At 34.8% G+C, this 16337-nt stretch overlaps 1 pseudogene; it reads right to left on the bottom strand.

The window, feature by feature from the left end:
* Positions 1–16337, bottom strand: part of LOC129889438 (peroxisomal fatty acid beta-oxidation multifunctional protein AIM1-like) — a 75213-nt pseudogene that overhangs the window by 46485 nt on the left and 12391 nt on the right.

Here is a 16337-nt window from a genome sequence, read left to right as displayed (position 1 = left end):
GTAGGTAATGACGTTGTGGTTACTCAGAAATTTGAATCACCTAATTTGGACAATCCTATGAAAAATTATGCCCACAATACAGAGGTTGTATCATTTTCATCGAGAATTGAAATACCTACATACAATGTTTTAGGAGGTGTTACATAAACTCTATAAAACTCCTTTCTAATTCGTGTATTTATACGTTATAGATAATGCCTCCTAAACGTATGGCTTGCCAGGGAAATGTTGATAACGCCGAGATACCCCAGTCAGAGGTACGCCCAGCAAGGGCTAGAGGCCGACCTGCAAGATATGCGGAGTCACCTCAAGTGCCTACTACTCCTTCTGCAACCACATCAGAGGTAGAATTTTGAGGGGCGATTGCAATGCTCACGCAATTAATAGCTGCACGGAACGGTAACCAGAGTTCGTCGACTCTTAGCTCTAGTTCCCAAGAGCCATCTGCTGCCACTAGAATTAAAGACTTTCTGAGGATGAATCCGCCTGCATTCACGGGTTCGAAGGTGGATGAGGACCCCCAAAATTTTATTGATGAGATGTGGAAAATTCTGAAAGCTATGCAGGCTACGGAGGTTGAGGGGGTTGAGTTGGTGTCTTACCAGCTCAAGGATGTGGCAAACATTTGGTATAACCAATGGGAACAAGGTAGAGGTGAGGATGCAGAACCTGCTAGGTGGGATGAATTTGAGGGAGCCTTTCTTGACCACTTCTTTCCCCGAGAATTGAGGGAAGCGAAAGAGGAGACATTTGTGAATCTGAAACAAGAGGGTATGACTGTTAAGGAGTATGGCCTAAAGTTTATCCAGCTGTCCAGGTATGCTCCAGAAATGATCCCAGATGTGAGGTCAAAAATGAGGAAGTTCATCTCCAGATTAGGGAGGCATGTGAAGAAGGAATGCAAAGCAGCATTGTTAATCTCGGATATAAATATTTCCAGATTAATGGTGTATGCTCAACAGGTAGAGGATGAGAAGAGAAAAGACAGAGAGGAGCATCTGAGCAAGAAGGCAAAATCAGCGGGTCATGAGAATGAATAGAGGCAAATCAAGGGCAACAGGTCTTTCTTCCAGAAGAGGCCTCCCAACTATGCCTCATCCACCGCCAATGCACCTATGCCGCAGAACAGGTATGATCGGCAGGGACAGAGTCTCCAAAATCTCAGACCCCAGAGTTCTCAATCCCATGCCAGTGTAAGTCAAGGCTCGAGAGGGAAGCCACCATGCGACAAGTGTGGTAGGCTCCACTTAGGAGAATGCAGAGCGGGAAGGGTTGGTTGTTATAAATGCAGCCAAATGGATCATTTTCAGAGGGAGTGTCCAACAGGGGGAAACAGAGCCCATCATTCTACCACCGCACCACCGGCTAGGGGCAATCAGAGGGGCACTACTTTCGGCACCAGCGGAGGTACAAACCGTTCAACGACTTGATTGTTATGTGTTGATGGATTTGGGTGCCACACTATCCTTTGTAACTCTTTACGTGGCTAGTAAATTCAATAAAATTCCTGAATGTCTTTTTGAGCCTTTCAGTGTAGCTACTTCTATCGGTGATTCTGTCTTAGCTGAGAGAGTCTATAAAGATTGCACTGTGTCAATTCATCACAGGGATACCTTGGCTGACTTAGTTGAGTTGGACATGGTTGATTTCAATGTGATCCTTGGCATAGACTGGCTTTATGTCTGTTATGCCTCTATTGATTGTAGGACTCAGGTTATTAAGTTCAAATTCCCAAACAAAGCTGTCATAGAGTGGAGGGGTAGTCCCGTTACGCCTAAGGGTAAGTTTATTTCTTACCTTAGGTCCAGGAAGCTAATCTCGAAAGGGTGTATCTATCACATTCTCTGAGTGAAAGATGGTCATGTTGAGTCTCCATCTCTCGAGTCGGTCTCGATTGTCAATGAGTTTCTTGACGTTTTTCCCGAGGATCTACCTGGAGTCTCTCCTAATAGGGAGATCGACTTTGGGATTGATGTTCTTCCTGATACCCAGCCTATCTCAATCCCTCCATATAGAATGGCTCCGACCGAGTTGAAGGAATTGAAAGAACAGTTGAAAGACTTATTAGATAAGGGATTCATTAGGCCGAGCATCTCACCATGGGGTGCTCCCGTCCTATTTGTGCAAAAGAAGGATGGGTTCCTTAGAATGTGTATTGACTATAGATAGCTGAATAAGGTCACCGTAAAGAACAAATACTCTCTCCCCAGAATAGATGATTTATTTGATCAACTTCAGGGTGCCACGTGTTTTTCAAAGATAGACTTGAGATCCGACTACCATCAGTTGAAGGTGAGGGAATGTGATATTCCAAAGACTGCTTTTCAGACTCGTTATGGCCACTTTGAATTTTTGGTCATGTCTTTTGGGTTGACTAATGCCCCGCAGTTTTTATGGATCTCATGAACCGAGTATTCAAATCATATCTTGATATGTTTGTGATTGTATTTATAGATGATATCTTGGTCTACTCCAAAAATGAGGAAGAGCATACCCATCATCTTAGAGTCGTCTTGCAAACTTTGAAAGACTAGGTATTATATGCAAAGTTTTCTAAATGTGAATTTTGGCTTGCATCAATGGCTTTTCTAGGCCACATTGTATCTGGAGATGGTATTCAGGTTGACGCTCAGAAGATTGAAGCTGTGAAGAATTGGCCCAGACCCACCTCCCCGACAGAGATAAGGAGCTTCTTGGGTTTGGCTGGCTACTACCGAAGGTTTGTAGAGGGATTCTCATCCATATCATCACCATTGACCAAGCTGACCCAAAAGAAGGCTAAGTTCCAATGGTTCGATGCTTGTGAGGAGAGTTTCTAGAAATTGAAGACCAAGCTAACCACTGCTCCTGTCCTGACCTTAACCGATGGGACAGAGGGCTTTGTGGTCTACTATGATGCATCCAGAATTGGTTTGGGTTGTGTGTTGATGCAAAGGGGGAAGGTGATAGCCTATGCTTAGAGACAGCTTAAGATTCATGAGAGGATTTACCCAACTTATGACCTTGAGCTGGTAATTGTGGTATTCGCACTTAAAATCTGGCACCACTGTTATGCCCCATTTTTAACCGAGGTTAGATATAAAGCACAACATATGGACTCTGAAAAAGATTAATTATTGTATGGAGTCGCCACCTAATTTATTTAGGAAAATAAGGAAAACCTATTTGAATGCATGATGTGTATGATTCACGTTTCAATCTGCGAAAAACCAGTTTAGATTCTAGGTAAGGGTTCACATTATTCCAAAGGGAAGGTGTTAGGCATCCTTCGAAATCCACAAAATATGGTACCCAGCTAGACTTAATTCATCAAAAAGGGAGGAGATCAAAATTATTATTTGCAAGTATAACAAACATATATATAAAAATATATACACTAAAATTGTATAAGAATATATGTATAAAAAAAATATGTACTAAGTAAGTAAAGTATATTATCACCAATTATGTGTAGAAAAATATGAGAAAGGTATATGTATATAAAAAGGTAGTTTTTATGCAATATTAAAAGAATAGCCTTTTATTCATATGAACAAAGAACTCTTTTATCATATAAAAAGAAAAATAATTTTGAATATCATTTGCAGTATCTCCGAATACATATACAGACACTTGGTAAAATATTAATAATGAATAAATTATTATCAAAATAATTTTAAAATATGTGTGTATATATACTACAAAACATAGAATTCTATTTTATAGTAAGCTCAAAGGCGTAACTGTAATAAGTGTTACATCCCTATTAGAACGTCATGGGGTTCGTAAAAAATCAATTCAATTGTTCAAAAGATTTTAAAAGAAAATAGTTTAATTTAAGGAATCACCATAATTTTAGGATAATTAGAAACCAATCAATTATTTAAAAATGTCTACAAATTCAATGGATCCTAAGTAAGGGGTTCAAGTTATTTCGAAGGAAAGGTATCAGCATCTTTCGAAATCCACAACTGCAGGTCTCAGCTAAACTCAGCTTTTAAATTGAGGAGATGAAAATATTGCGCAAATATATAATGAAATATACATAAAGAATAAATTAAAACAATAATATAAGGAACGGTCTAATATTTGCCTAACGTCAATAATATACACAATAATAAATTAAATATATTATTCGAACTTAATTCGAATAGCTTTCTTAGGAAGCAATTCTGAGTACCTGTAAAAGACTTAATAAAAGTATTAGTAAGAAATAAATATGATGATGATGATGATAATAATAATAATAATAATAATAATAACTAAAAATAAAATCCGTCTTATAAACATGGAAGACCTTGGAAATCGACGGTATTTAAAAAGTGAAACAATAATAGCGTAATTAATAACATAATAAGAAATACACTAGATAAAAGATGTAAAATTCAAACCAACAACAATAATTCAACAAAAAAAATAGTAACATAAACAAAATAACAAAAGAAAAGAAAAAAACAACAACTTGTGAATATTTACATCATCAAACACCAACACCCACAAAAATAAAGGTACAATATGACAAAAAAAATAAGTGAGAAGATTTTATCAATTAACTTAAACACATGATAATATATAAAAAAAATAGTAATACTAAAGTTAATGACAAGTGAATCAACCTAGTTTTAGTATATCCTACATAGTCAAAAAGAATAAAAACAATAATATCAACATCCATTAAATAAGAAATCATGTATTAAAGAAAATAAATTATTACTAATCATCAATTATAATCCTTTGATGAATAAATATAGTCAAAACAAATGAAGTTAAAATATTAGCTAAAGTAGTCAAACAAAAATAAAATAATAATTTTCACTCAACAAACAATAGATATCACTAATAGAGAGATATAATGGAGACAACAACAATAAAATAAAAAAAAATAATAGAAACAAATCACAATAATTATATCTATCATCAAACAAAGTAGATTAAAACTATCATATCTTTTAAAAAAATCAATTAAAATAATCAAAAGCAAATATATATGACAATAGATGTCACTAATAAAAGATATGATGGAGACAACAATAATAAGTAAAAAAAAATAATAGAAACAAATCAATAATTATATCTATCATCAAACAAAGTAGATTAAAACTACCATATCTTTTAAAACAATCAATTAAAATAATCAAAAGCAAATATATATGATAATAGATGTCACTAATAAAAGATATGATGGAGACAACAATAATAAGTAAAAAAAATAATAGAAACAAATCACAATAATTATATCTATCATAAAATAAAGTAGATCTATAAACAAGAAAAAGTAAAAACAACAATAAAAAAAACTAAAAAAACAAAGGAGAGATAGAGTTTTTACTTGTTAGTTTCTTACCGGATTTACCATCGCGATAGCTAGTTGTTGTTTTCTGAAGATGGAGCTACTCCGGAGGTTATTGATGTGACACTATTGTACTTTGTTTTAGCTTGCAAAATATAACGTAAAATATAAACTTAAACTAAAATTTCCGTCTTTTTTTTATAGGGAGGCCTCGAAAATCGACGGAAAGATTTTTTCATTGGCCAATTACAATTTGAACTATATATAAATTTGAAGTAATATTTCATATTATCACTTAAGGCTATACAACAACAACAAACAACAACACTTAAGGCTATCAAAACAGTAAATCCGACCAAAAATGTATCTCATGTTGTACCTAAAATTTGAAACTCCAAACGGCAAAACTGGACTTTATGCCCTTCATGAAAGTTGTAGATATATGTCTTAAGCACAAGAGAGGGGTTGCTTTGAGTTCCAATTGAAAGGACAAGTTTTCTTGGTGAATTTTGGTGAGGGATTATGCTGGAGAGAGGGATCAAAGTATCTTCTTGGCTATAGAGATCTGAAATTGTGAGAGAAAATAGAATAGAAAGTCTTCTTAGGTGATATTTATCACCTAGCACTTACTAGGAAGGTGCTTGCCCAAAAAGTAAAAGTGGACAGCCCAAATTCATACATATATGCATATGTGTATATGTATATGTAAAGAAAAATTCTAATTAGCAATTTATATAAATACCCCAATACGATCCCCTAAACTACAATCGCAAATCTATGGTAAACAAATTTTAAAAATCACTCAAAATGTCATCAAAATGACTTAACGAGTCATTACAAAAATATATATATATGTATCGATATGTAACACAAAAATAAAAAATGTAATTGGTATTTTGGAAGATATTGTGTTGTAAAGAATAAATTACAGTGTTATGTTGTGTACGCTTGAAGATGACTGTAAAATAGTGTGACTATTAAAATTTACAATGACAATAAATTGATAAAAAATTTATTATTTACGAAATTAAGAATGTTTATCCATAAATTATTAAAAGGAAAAAAATGAGAAAAACAATTCATGAAAATGCTAAAATAAGGATAATTATTAATAAAAAAAATTAAACTAAAAAAATGTGTAAAATATTATATTTTGTGTTCTTTAACAATCAAGTAGTGTTAAGACGTTAATTTTGAGTACAGAGAGCCAAAATTGGGTGTCAACAGCCACTACTTGTATGGAGTGCATATTGACGTATTCACCGATCACAAGAGCTTACAATATGTTTTCAGCCAGAAAGAACTCAACCTGAGGTAAAGGAGATGGCTCGAGCTACTCAAGAACTATGACATGAGCATCCTCTACCATCCAGGTAAAGCTAATATTGTTGCTGATGCTCTTATCAGGTTGTCAATGGGTAGCACTGCCCATGTGGAGAAGGGAAGGAGGGAATTGGCGAAGGAGGTACATAGATTAGCCCGATTGGGAGTTTGACTCGAAGAGAACAATGAAGATGGAGTAAACGTTCGAGATGGGGCTACGTCCTCACTTGTAGCAGAGGTAAAGGAGAAACAAGATCAGGATCCCATCCTCCTCCGATTGAAGGAAGTTGTTCACAAACAAGGGGTGATGGTTTTCACCAAAGGGGGAGATGGTGTGTTGAGGCACAAAGTAGATTGTGTGTACCTGATGTCGATGATGTTCGAGAGAGAATTATGGCCGAAGCGCATAGTTCCAGATACTCTATTCATCCAAGCTCCACGAAAATATATCATGACTTGAGGAAAATCTATTGGTGGAGTGGGATGAAGAGGGATATTGCGGAATTTATTTCCAAGTGCCCGAATTGCCAACAGGTGAAGGTTGAGCATCAAAGGCCATGTGGTTTAGCCCAAAACATAGAAATTCCGGAATGGAAGTGAGAGATGAACAACATGGACTTTATTACAGGCTTACCGAGGTTCCAAAAGCAACACGATTCCATTTGGGTGATTATGGATAGAATGACGAAATCAGCTCACTTCTTGGCGGTTAAGACTACTGACACCACAGAAGATTATGCAAAGTTGTACATACAGGAGATCGTCAGATTGCATAGAGTCCCCTTGTCCATCATCTCGGACAGAGGAGCTCAATTCACTTCCCAATTTTGGAGATCTTTTCAGAAAGGACTGGGTTCAAAGGTGAACCTTAGTACGGCCTTTCATCCCCAGACGGATGGCCAAGCGGAGCGCACCATTCAGACGTTGGAAGATATGTTGAGGGCATGTGTGCTTGACTTCAAGGGAAATTGGGATGATCACTTACCTCTCATACAGTTTGCATATAATAATAGCTATCATGCAAGCATTCAAATGGCTCCTTATGAAGCCTTGTATGGGAGGAGGTGTAGATCGCCCATTGGGTGGTTTGAAGTTGGTGAGGTTGAGTTGATTGGGCCTGACTTTGTTCACCAAGCCATGGAGAAGGTGAGAGTTATCCAAGATAGGCTAAAGACAACCCAAAGCCGCCAAAAATCTTACACCGACGTGAGGAGGAGAGACTTAGAGTTAGAGGTGGGTGATTGGGTATATTTGAAAGTGTCACCCATGAAGGGTGTCATGAGGTTTGGAAGGAAAGGGAAGCTCAGTCCTCGATACATTGGTCCTTACCAGATCTTGAGGCGGATTAGGAGTATTGCTTATGAGTTGGAGTTGCCTTCAGAGCTAGCATCTATTCATCCGGTATTCCACGTTTTGATGTTGAAAAAGTGTTTGGGCGATCCCTCATTGGTAGTCCCCACTGATAGCATTGGATTTAAGGATAGCTTATCCTATAAAGAGGTTCCGGTCTAAATTCTTGATCGCCAAATCCGTAAATTGAGGAACAAAGAGGTCGCCTCAGTCAAGGCCCTATGGAGAAACCAATTTGTTGAGGAGGCCACATGAGAAGCGAAGGAAGCCACAAAATCTAAATATCCACATTTATTCGTGCCTACTGATGAGGATGTTGAAGGTAATGCCCATTTCCTTGACTTGAATTCATTTGTGCATTTTGAGTCTTGATTGATAATTGTTTGAGAATTTGATTGGTTGATTGACCGAATTCTGATTGTGATTTGTACCCCGAGTCCATTCTTGGTCACTCATCATTCGAGGATGAATGATCCCAAGGGGGAGATAATATAACACCCCTCAAAAATTTTCCCTAAGATTCAGACCCTTTTTGTATTCGGGTAGGGTCGAACTCGAGTATTGTGGAGCATTTGCGTGAGTTAAGATGAGTTTAGAGAAATTGAGCAGCTTTAGAGGTGATGTGGGGTCATGAAGGACCCCTAGGACTAAATCAAATCCAAAAGATTCATCGTGGCTAAGTTTGAGGAGGAGTTCGCATAAGGGGTTGACTTCTAACGACCCTATCTTTTGAAGCATAACGATCTGGTGTAGACCAAGACCTATTGAATTAAAGGTCGTCGAGTCTTGTTTCCAATGCCGCCAAGAATGTACATTTTGGAGTTTGGAATCAAAAGATATGACGATCCTAAGACGAACTAGCACGGCAGGAATTTTATTTTTGGCCTGGGTTGCAACTGCTGGGGAAATGGCCTTGGCGCTATAAGGGCGTGAAGCGCCACTATCACGCCAGAAACATGCCTCAGTAGTTTGGTTCTTGGCGCGATGCGCCACTAAAAGTTGTGCAGGGTTTTTCAGGCCAAATTTTCAGAACCCAAAAAAATGGCCTTGGCATTGTAAGGGCGCGATGCACCACTATCGCGCCAGAAACATGCCTCAGTAGTTTGGTCTCTGGTGCGGCGCGCCACTATGAGATGTGCAGGTTTTAGGCGTAATCGTCCTGGCGCTGCAATGGCGCAACGCGCCACTATCCCGCCAGGAGCATTTTTGCTTATTTTTCAGAACTTTTGAGAAGGGGCAATTTAGGAATTGTCCCAAATTATATATGTATCACACTAGACCATTTTGGGATCATATTTTGCAGCCACTCTCTCTCTCTAAAAAGCCCTAGGAGTTCCTCTCTCTCTCTCTTCTTCTTCTTCTTCTCCATTTCCAACAAGAAGAGTTCGAAGAGCTTCAAGATTCGAGTCTCCATTAAAGACCCAACACCAAGGTTTTCTTCAAGTCTTCACTAAGGTATGTAAGGCTATCCAAAACATGGGTTAAGTCCACCCATGTGCCCTACTCTTGCTTTGAGGTTAGATGTCCATGAAAAATAGAGTTTCTTGGTATGGTTTATGTTTGAATGAGTTTTGTCCCCTATTTATTTGATGCTATATGTGTTGATGTTGTTGAGCAAAGAAGTTCCTAAAACCTTCATGTTAGTATGAGTTGATGGAGAGGACTTATTATATGTTTTGTTGATCTCTTTAACCATGTAATTATGTTGCATAAGTCAATTTCCTTAAATGTGTTATTCTATTGAATTGTTGAGCTAAAGTCATAGAGTTGTGATGAGTCTTGAGAAGATGTCATAAATGCTTATCTAAATGAGGCTTGATTGAGTTGATTGGAGGATAGAATTGACGAGTGGACGAGGTCCTGAATGGAACTTGCCATTATGACTTAATTGAGTTGAAATGAGGATAGAGTTGATGAGTTGACAATGTCCCACATGAAACTAGCCGTGAGGGCTTGTTTGAGATGATTGGAGGGAGTCTTATGAGCATGGATTCATGGGAGGAGTATCGAGCACCGAAGCGGGTAAGAGTATAGTCCATACTCGAACCCCATAAACTACGCCGCCAATGTAGGTAGGGATGGAACTGTTAAAGTCGGATATTTCCCATTTTATTGTCCTGCAATGATAGGACTTGACTAATCGATGGTATCCATGATTAAGGAGGCGTTTATGCCCTGGCAAGGTATGAACGGACGTGGCAACAACGTCTGATTGTTATACTATCACCGGCTCATACGTGATGGTTGTCGGATAAGAGAAACTCCCATTTAGGTCTTGATAGTGCTCCGAGTCAGTTGAGTTGAGTGGTTTATGAGTTAGTCCCATCTAAACTATTCTTGTTAGACTTAGAACATTTGAGTGAGTTGTCCTGTACATATATATGTGTTGAGGTCCTGAGTTGATATTGATGTCTTCTTGATGTTTGTTTCATCCGGCCATTTTACATACTCGTACATTCCATGTACTGACGCTATTTGGCTTGCATCATTTCATGATACAGATACAGATACTAGAGATCATCAACCGGTGCTCCGTTGAAGATCCACATACACTTCCAGCCAGTTGGTGAGTCCTCCTAGTTTTTGGAGGATGTTGAGCTTTCTTGTATAGTTTTGTTTTCATTTCCTTTATTTTGATTGTTGGTAGCCATGGGCTTGTCATTGGCACCTTCTAGACTTTGATAGAGGCTTCATAGACTAGAGTGTGGGAAGGTTGGACTGCTACTTTTGAGAAGTCTTATTATATCTGTTTTGATGAGTTGATAGTGATAGGCCCTCGGCCCTTATATCATGAATAGTATGTTATGATTGAACTCTCCTTTGAGTGAATGTGATTGAATGATAGTGTGACTAAATCAGGTGGTTCGCTTGAAGTTCAGAAATGGCTTTCTAGTGTCGGTCACGTCTAGGGTACCCTCCCGGGGCGTGACACATGCATATGCCACAAGAATTCTGTAAAAAGGGAGATAAGAAGGTCTGAAAGCTTTTCTAATCTTTATATGAATTAAAACAAGCCTCAAGCAGTGGAATATCAAACTTACAGATGCACTGGTCAATACAGGATATTCACAAAGAGCATATGACCATTCTCTATTTACAAAGAAGACAAGGGTAGACATTGCTATTATACTAGTGTATGTGGACGATTTGTTGATAGCAGGTAGCACACCTGAACCGATAGAAGATGCTAAAAAGACCTTGCATGCTCACTTCAAAGTTAAGGACTTAGGAACTTTGAGATACTTTCTTGGCATTGAAGTTATGAGGTCTGGGAAGGGAATACTCCTCAATCAAAGGAAGTATAGCTTGGAGTTAATTTCAAAAGTAGGACTCCTCAATCAAATGAAGTATAGCTTGGAGTTAATTTCAAAAGTAGGACTCAGTGGTGCAAGACCAACTCCTACATCATTAGAAGCAAATCACAAGCACACAACAGTAGATTATGATGCTCATGTGGGAAATAAAGCTGATCCTGAAGTAGAAGACTTGGTTGGGTATCAAAAATTGATTGGAAAATTAATCTATCTCACTATCACTAGGCCAGACATATGTTTTGTTGTCCAGGTACTTAGTCAGTTCATACAAAGGCCTAAACAATCTTATTTGGATGCAGCTATGAGAGTGGTGAGATATTTGAAGGATTACCAGGTCTTGGTTTATTTTTTCTATCCAATACAACATCAGAGTTAACTATATACGGTGACTCTGATTGGGTAGCCTTTTCTAATATTAGAAGGTTATTCAAACGATATGTAGTGAAGTTAGGAGGTGCTCTTTTTTCCTGGAAATCAAAGAAGCAGCAGACAGTCAGTAGAAGCTCAGCTGAAGTTGAGTATAGGAGCATGGCAATGGCAGTGGCTGAACTGACTTTGGTGTATGGGCTCCTACAAGAATTAAACTGTAATGTTCCTACTCCTATTACATTGTACTGTGACAATCAAGAAGTCATGTAAATAGCCTTTAATCCTATATTCCATGAAACAAACCAAACACATAGAGATTGATTGTCATTTTGTTATAAAAAAAGATCAAGAGTGGCCTGATTCAACCACAGTTTATTCCCAAAGCTTCACAAATTACAGATGTGTTAACTAAGAGTTTGGGTGTTGCTCAGCATAAGTTATTGGTTTGCAAGCTTGGTATGTTCAATGCTTTCCACACACCAACTTGAGAGAGTGTGTTAAATAATGTTGAGATAGTTAGATGTTGAGTTGGAAGTTAGTTACAAATTAGACTTTGAGTTTGTTAGTTTGTTGTAACATAATTAGTTACATAGTTAGCTTGAAGAACAAGTTGATAGTGCTCTGTATAAGAGCATGTGTAATGCATTGTATACATAGATAGATAATCAATGAAACTCTATTCTCTCTACTGATGCTTCTTCTCTTCTTCATCATCTTAGTAGATAGTTGGTTGCAGATTGATAGAAGTTAACATTAAATACTTTCAATTGTGTCGATCACAAGTTCAACTGATGCATCCAATAAAAATGAGATGTCCCCTGTGACAGATCAACAAAAGGATTTTGTCATTTTACAATTAAAACAATCTTACAAAATTACTACAAGGAAGTTTTGAGCTATATGATACCTTTCTCTTGAACTTTCTCAATGATGTTGATGTCAAGACCACCACAAAATTTGTCATCTCCTACAATTTTGAAAGATAAATTAATGTCCAACAAACCAAACTCGACATACCAGAGCTAAAAAATTCTCGTAATTTCATTATGCGGTCGTTTACCGAAGTTTTGATCGAAGTCAACCGTTTAAACTTCAAAAGAATCAAAATAGGAATGCTTGCATAAAAATCAAACGAATGACCCAATGATCGAAATATTAGTTCCAGCAAGTCATAAATGACTTAAGGTTGTTACAGGGCCGTCTCGACTATAAGGCCACTGAAGCAACCGCTTGGGGCCCCAAAAATTTTTAGAGCCCCCAATTTTTACTATATATATATTATTTGTTTACTTTATTTAATGTGGAGGTCATTGTAATAATTGAGAAATTGAATAGTATTTAATTAATTGTAGCATCTTTTTTTACGTGGCTACCTATTTTATTAATTTATTTATATTTTGGTGATTATCATGAATCCACATTATAATTCTGACATTTACCTATTTTATTCCCCAATCAATTTTTATTATCTCATTATTGAATATTCTAATATCTACCAAACGGTCAAACCTTTTACATTATGCAAAATCTATTGTTTTGTGTTTATAAAAAGATCTGATTTATTTTTTGATGTATTCTTTAAATTTTAAGCACTGCACCAAATTCATACTAGTATCATTATATAAACTTTTTAAATTTTGAGTCAGATTCTATTATTCTAACTTTATATTATATTTTTTTATTGAATATTTTCATTGTTAATATTCTTTTGTCATAAGGTCTAGGTACATCCTACCTTCACGAGACTTCATTTGTAGGATTGCATTGAGTATGTTATAATTATTTAGTTTACATATCACAACTAAATGAAAACAACCTCTCTACGAAGTTTGGCTTTAGACCCCTGAACTTATTGAGATGGCCCTGTGCTGTTATAGGAAAGCTTTAAACGTCGAAAATACCAATAAAAAACAACATAAAATCCACTAATACTGCTGAAACACGAAATGTTATTCAATCTGTGTACTTTGCCCAAATTAAAGGTTTTGTTCTCGGAATGTACATAATGTTACATGGTACTATCACTATTAGTTGGGTCCAATGCATAAAAAAATGCCAGAGAAGAACCTTTAAAGTAGCTTTACTAAGAAACTATGTACCTTTAAGCAATGACGGAGCCAAAATTTCTAGTAAGGAAGTTCAAAATTTGAAAAAGTAGACACGTGAACTAGTCGAAAGGGGTTCAACATCTAATATATACATAAAAAATTATTTTAACCATGTATAAATAGTATAAATTTTCGCCAAAGAAGGTTCGAATGACCCCTGATCGTAAGTTGGCTCCGCCCCTGCTTTTAATCTTGACAAAAATAGCTTCCTTTGATAAGTTACCTATTGTAAGTGAATAGAACCCTAATTATATGATCACATCGAACAACACCCTCAGAAAAAAGAACAAATGTTATGTTCTGTAATATGTTGTTACTTTATAAGTGCTAATATTTGGCAGAAAATTGTCATTAATCATTCTAACACATGTGTTGAATGCTTTGTATTACTAATATATGAAAATTCATCATATTCGGAATACACATATCAATATACAATAAAGCATATAATTAATGTAATCATTAGTTATATAAAGTTAATGCATGCATTATTTTTGTAATACATTTTAACAATAATTTATTAATAAGTAAATTGGCTAGATTATTTAAATACTCCAATATCTATCTTTATTTGTCCACTATATTATTTTGGGATGTCCAACAATAATTATCCAGTTTGTAAAATCAATGAATAATTTATCATAATATATCTATTTTACCCTTACTATTAAATATTATTCATTTTTCAATGTTTATATGACTTGTATTTAATAAGAGTAATTTGGTAAAAATTACTCTTATCATTTACTGCTTCTTAATCTCCGTGCCAAGTCAATAAATAAGAATATAATTTTGCATACCTTCTTTTTACTTTTTACAAATTTAGAGTAGATGAAATAAAATAAAACAGAAGCAGAGGAAAGGAATTTCATTAATGAACACCACGGTTGCCTGCTTCGTTTTCTCAAAGAGATTCTAAGTAGGCGTTTCGCCATAGAATTTGGGACTCCAATTTCAGGTTTTGATTTAAAATTAGCGTTTTTTTATAAAAAAAATTATATAAAGTTTCAAACCTCAAATTCGTAAAAAAGTAGTATTTCAAATTCCACATTTTTATTTTAATTTCTTTTTAAATGTAAAAATTGATCCATAAATATATATTTCACAAAATAAAAGATTTATCATTTAAAATTTTATATAAAAAAACCACACACTGGACGTGAAGAGATTTTCGTATCAAATAAAAATATTACTTTATTAAAAAAAATAATTAGTTACTATTATTGTTGACTAATAGATCTTCGTAAAATTATGTGTATTTAAAAATTTGTAATTACAATCATTTAGTTATAAAATATATATATATATGTGTGTGTGTGTGTGTGATTTATTGATAAGACTCCTTAAAATATTTCGATTCCCTATTTATAAAGTATGATTCGCTCATTGAATAAGATTATACATAAGTTGAGAAAAATTTTATTATTTTCACAAATTGTGAAGCTTATGAAAAAATACAACTTAAATTTTTTTAAATAAATATTCAAATAAAATTTTAATTTTAAATCAACGTGATTGGGATACAGGAAAAGAGGGTAGGGTTTCAAATTTTTATGAAATGACAAAAAACGTCCCTACACTTATGTGCTGGAAAAAAAATAGTAACGGCATTCAAGGAAATCAAAACAAAATGGGGAGGGATGCACACTATAATACTACTCCCAGTCTCATATTAAATGAATATTTTATTAAAAATATTAATTTTATATTACTTAATTAGTTATTAAATTAAAATAAAATTATTTAAAATAATTCTATTTTATTCTTATAATTAATATGATCTTTGAAAGTATAAATTGTTTTTATACTCCACATATATTTTTTCTAACTTATTTTTATGTATATTGATATAAACAAAAAACAAAATAATAAAATTAATTAATTTATTAATAATTTTTTAATCATCATATAAAATAAAAAATAACATCTAATATAGGAGGAGGAAATAATGTGAAAATGCTATTTCCTTCAAGAAAGAGTTTAATGGTTTGACAGTTTGCACATGATAAAAACGTTATATGTGATCAAATCTTTAAATAAGAAAAAAGAAAAGCAAAAAAAAAAAGGCATGGACAGTATTATACTTTCTCTGTTTCTTTTTATTTGTTAAATATTTTTTAATTTAATTTTTATTTTTACTTGTTATTTTTGACAGATTAAGGAAGAACTATTATATCCTTAATTTATTAATATTGAATTTAATATCTTTGAAAAATATAATGAGTAAATATGTTTGAGACCCTATCAATTAATAGAAATAAAATGATAAACTCATGTATCAATCATTATTTTCTTAATTAATATATCAAGTCAAAATTTGACAAGTAAATTGGAGCGAGGGAGTATTAATCAATCAATTACCAGTTAAAACTATAGCTTTGACATCGTTTCGTTCCACGGCCTCTTCATATTGCTCTCTCAAACCACCTATCACTGTTCCCAAAACACACAATGAAAAAAAAACATAGAATATTAATATTTGCACCACTTGCTTTTGACTATATCCTTTAACCTTTAAGAAATAGTTTATTTTAGTATTGTTCAATACTAAAAGAAAAAGGTTTTAAAATAAGAGTGTAATCATTTACAATTTATTGAATATAA

This window comes from Solanum dulcamara, chromosome 5, assembly GCF_947179165.1.
Source record: "Solanum dulcamara chromosome 5, daSolDulc1.2, whole genome shotgun sequence".
NCBI lineage: Eukaryota > Viridiplantae > Streptophyta > Magnoliopsida > Solanales > Solanaceae > Solanum > Solanum dulcamara.
The sequence above is the reverse complement of the archived record's forward strand: the minus strand, read 5'-3'. Positions and strand labels throughout refer to the sequence as shown.